Raw genomic sequence first — 5,176 nt, forward strand, 5'->3', positions numbered from 1 at the left:
CGATTCGACGACGGGCGGCGCGAGAGGACGGCGGTTTCGATTCGAAAATATGACCTAAGTCCCAAGAAGGCCGAGGGGCGCGTTCTAAATGCGCGACGTGCTTTACCTAAGGCGCGTCGCGCATCTCCATGCGCGACACGCGTTACCTACGGCTCGTCGCGCATTGTGATATGCGCGACGCGCCGTAGGTAACGCGCGTCTCGCCTTTGATGCCCCCGAGCTGGTTGCCTGATCAGGCGCGCGTGGGGAGGGGATTTTGTCCCACCTCGCCAATGCAAGGCGAGTGCGTCCAGCTTATAAGCTTGGGCGGTCCTTGCCGTTTCGAAATTACGATACATGTACCTTTGAGCCACTGTTTCGTCTCTTTGCCCATGCTGGCGGTGTGGGTCTGGGCCCCGAGGGCTCCCTGCGGGTCGAACCCGTTCAATCTGTTCGTGGTACCCTGCGGGTTGAGCCCGGTGGCCCCGGACCCCAACTACCCCCGGGTAACTTTTTTTTGTTTTCTCTTTTTAGGCACAAGTGTTTTTTACATCATGGACCCCAGGATCCCTGGGTTCCGCCCGGACCCTCTAGGTTTTGCCCGGACCCCCTAGATTTTGCCCGGACCCCCTTAGAACAGAAAAAATAATTGCAGATATGCCCCCACCATGGGGAATGCGCGACGCGCGTTACCTACGGCTCGTCGCACATTGTTATATGAGCGACGCGCCGTAGGTAACGCGCGTCTCGCCTTTCATGCCCCGTGCTGGTTGCCTGTATTTGTTCAGTTCCAGAACTGAATGGTTCAGTTCTGGAACTGAAAATTCAGTTATAGAACTGAATTCGTATTTCACAAATATTCACACATTATCATATCTCACAAAGGCACAATTAAAGTCACACAATTACCATATTTCACAAAGGAACAATTAAAGTCACACAATTCCCATACTTGACAAAGGAACAATTAATATACATTGTGTGCCCAATCATTTTGCTACTTTCCGTTGTTCCCTTGGTTTTTTGAAATTCTTGACTTTTTATTTATGGTCGTTGCGCAAGTAGGGAGTTTCGTTGGCCGATGGTATTCTTGGCTTGATCATTGAGGTGGCGAAAGGAAGTATCTCATCAAACTGATCAAACTCTTCCTCCTCGACTGCATTCTCAACACCGACGATTCGCCGTTTTCCAGGTATAACCACCTTGAGTCTTTTGTTTGTTGTGTCAGAAACATAGAACACTTGAGCCACATGTTGTGCGAGGACGAAAGGGTCCGTCTTGTATCCGTGACGGCTAAGATCGACACTAACGAACCCGTACTTGTCTTTTTGTACACCTCTATTTGCATCAACCCAATTGCAACGGAAAAGAGCAATTTTAAAACCGTGAAAGTCAAGCTCCCATATCTCTTGTATTTGACCATAGTACGCGGTTTTGTCCTCTCCGTTAACATCGTAAGCATCAACATGTACACCACTATTCTGATACATGCTTTTCTTATCTTGTCGTACGGTGTAGAACGTGTATCCATTTATGTCATACCCTTGGTATGTCATAACGGTGAATATAGGACCAAGAGCCAACCTTTTGAGTTGTTCACTTATAGGAGTATCTGATCGTGAAATTCGATTCCGGAGCCAACCACAGAATTTGTTCATGTGTTCCTTTGCTAACCATGATTCACTGTGTAGAGGATTCTCTCTAAGCAACAGCTCCTTATGCTCATCAAAGTACTCAGGCACAATGTCCATTTGTTGCAACACGTGGAAATGAGCCCTATGAAATAAATCTCGATCTGGAATTATAGCCTTCTTCCCGATCGTCCCCGTGCCTGTGAGCCTCCCCTCATGAGGAGACTTGGGAACACCAATCGGGTTACTCGGGTCAGCGTAGTTTAGGGCCCACTCAATGGCTTCCTCTGTACAATATCCTTGTACCATGCTGCCCTCGGGGAAAGCTCGATTTCTTACTAGTGACTTCAAGATGCCGTTGAATCTCTCGTACGCATACATCTGGTGAAGGAACACAGGACCAAGTAGCTTTATCTCCTTGATAAGATGGCCCGTGAAATGAAGGCTGATATCGAAAAAGGCAGGTGAAAAATACATCTCAAGAACGCACAAAGTTTCATAGTGCTTCTTTTCCAATGACTCAAGATCTTCTTCACTTAGAACCTTTTGACCAATTGCATTAAAGAAAAAGCAAAGGTTCATAATAGCCTCCCGAGCATTGACCGGTAGGATATTCCGAATTCCTACGGCAATCATCTGTGTCAGCAATACATGGTAATCATGAGACTTTATGCGGGGAGATAGCTTTAGATCAGGCATTGATACAAGCTTCGAGACGTTTGGTTGAGTAGCCAGTTGGAACTTTCACACTTTTCAAGAACTCGCAAAACTCCTTCTTCTCATTCTTTGAAAGGGTGATGCATGATGTGGCCAGCTCCATTCCTTTAACGGAGTCATCATTGAGCCACAACTCTTCTCTAATTTTCATTTTCTTCAGATCAGCTCGTGCATGTGCGTGATCTTTCGTTTTTCTGTCCATGTTAAGCAATGTGCCGAGAAGGCTCTCGCAGACATTCTTCTCCACGTGCATCACATCAATAGAATGACGGACGTCTAAGTCCTTCCAATACGGTAGCTCCCAGAAAATCGACTGCTTCTTCCACATGTCATCTTCTTCAACAACGACCTTCTTGCCCTTCTTGCCTTTCTTCTCTCCTTTCCGCTTACCGAGGACAACATGGACATTCTTAACCATTTCATAGACATCATGACCTGAGAAATGCAGTGGAGGACGCCTCTTCTCGGCCTTACCGTTGAAGTGATCACACATGTTCTGAAACGGGTGTTTCATTCCAAGGTAGCGTCTATGTCCTATGTACACTATTTTTTTTGACTCACTCAAGTACTCAGAGTCTGTCTCTCTCAAACAATGTGGGCACCCGCAACCTACTTTCTTGCTCTGTCCGGACAAGTTCTGTGCTGCTGGAGAGTCACTGATAGTTGCGAACAAAATGGCTCGAAGCTGAAAGTACTCACGCTTGTACTCATCCCAGACCTCCACTCCTTTACACCACAGCAACTTCATATCGTCAACCAAAGGACTGAAATAAGTGTCGATGTCATTCCCAGGTGTGACGCCCTAAAAATTTACCAAGTCAAATCACGCGTTAGAAGGTTTCGATTAAAAACCACTCGTCGTTAAACCCTAGCCCTAACCCCTGACCGTATCGCTGTTCCATTCCGCGCCGCCCGGAGGTCTGCCGTCCGCGCGCGGTCACCGCCGCGAATAGCGCCGGCGCAAGTCACTTCCCGCGCAAAGCGCGGATTCCGCGCGCGCGTGGCCGACCGGCCGCGGTCGCCGCCGCGACCGGCGCCGACACGCGCCTCCTCTCTTTTCTTTTTCTCTCTCCTTTTCTTTTTCCTCCCTCTCCCATTTCTTTTCTTTCTCTTTTCCTTTTCCTTCTTTTCCTTTCTTCTTTCTTTTCCTCTTCTTCCTTCTCTCTTTCCTGGCTTTCCCTGCCCCGAGGCCGCACGCCTCCCCCCCCTGGCCGAGCACCACGGCCCCCCCACGCGCAAGCGCATGCCCGAACCCCCTCCCCGCGCGCTGGCCCCGCCCTGTGCCCGGCTGCCCGTACCCACGCGCGCGCGTGCGCGTGCACCGCGTGCCGCGCCGCCCGCCGTGCCGACCGCGCACGGCCGAGCCGTGGCGACGCGCCGCCCGCCGCTGCACCCCACCTCGCCCGCCGTGCCGCCCCTGTGCCCGCACACCGCCGCCCGGCCCCCCCCCACGTGCACGGCTGTGCACGGCCGTGCCCCGCCGCAAGCCACGGGCGCCATTAATGGCCGCCCGTGGAGCCGCCCGCCGGTCACCGCCTCCCCGTGCCGCTCGGCCGCCTATAAGTAGGCCGGCCGCGGCCTCTCATCCCCCACAGGCCTCCACCGCCGCCCCTGCCTCTCCCCCGCGCTCCACCGCTGCCCCCGCCGAGCCGCACGGCCGCCGCCGCCTGCCCCACGCCGGCCCGCCGCCTCGCGCAACCCCGCCCGAGGTGAGGCCGGGAATGGGCCCCCCTCCTCCCCCTCTCCCTCTTCCCCCACTCCCTGGCCGCGATTGAGCCCTAGGCCGCCGGATTTGGGGCCGGCCCGAGCTCCCCCTCCCTCCTCTGTTTCACGGGTGAGGGGAGGAAGAAGAAGGGGCAATTTTGCCCTTAGCCCCCCCCTTCCTTTCCATTTAGTTAAGAGCCCCTCCCCTTGTATGCATTGCAGAAAAGCCCCTGTTATTTTATTTCTTTCAAACTAAGTCCCCCCACTATGTAATTTTATTTCCAAATAGGCCCCTCACACTTTTCACTGCCCCCTAACATTTCTAGGATTTACAAATAAGCCCTTCCCTTTTTAGGGAAACTTACGAATAAGCCCCGGTAACCCTGTTTAACCCATAGACCTTCCTTTACCTCGTCATTTTATGTGCGAAACGACCTCCGATCGACCCGAAATTTTACCACGCCCTTTCTAGTATAGTTTTAGTCATGCCATTAAGAAACCACCTAAAGATATCATCCCTAACTCCGTAACTAAATTATTTCCGATTCAAGCTCAACGATAAAAGCTTTTAGTTCCTTCGCTTGATCGTGTGTCTGTTTTGTTTGCGTCGTAGGACACGGAGTGAACGACGAGGCTCCCGACTGCGACCAAGCAACTGAGGACCAGTTCTGCGACCCCGAACCTGAAGGACAGTGTTTCGATCAGGACTTCCCGCAAGGATTTGACGATGGCAAGTTCAATTCCGCCCTTTGATGCATGTTTCTGCCCTAGTTTTATAAACACAACCCAGTGGCCTATTTTATAAAATTGCATGGTTTTGCGTGCTGGAAACCGGTAGGATAGCCACCCTTGCTTGAAATACCCATACTTGGACCGCCTGAATTATAAAGAAAATGCGTGTGTGTGGGAAAGGATAAAGTGTGGTTTTGAAAAGTGAGTCCGACGGGATGGATGGCATTTCTGTGTGAATTGCCGATGGTGTGCTCGTACCTGTGTGGTTGAGCGTGGAAGGGAGATGTCCGTCCTGTCACCCCTAAGGACCGAGTTGTTGTGACATCTCACCTAGCTTCCTGTCGTGCAAACCACTTGACCGTTGTATGGGCAACGGCTTGGCCTAACCCCACTAGTTAGTCTGATAGCCATCG

The sequence above is a fragment of the Panicum hallii genome, chromosome 3 (genome assembly GCF_002211085.1).
Source record: "Panicum hallii strain FIL2 chromosome 3, PHallii_v3.1, whole genome shotgun sequence".
Taxonomy (NCBI): domain Eukaryota; kingdom Viridiplantae; phylum Streptophyta; class Magnoliopsida; order Poales; family Poaceae; genus Panicum; species Panicum hallii.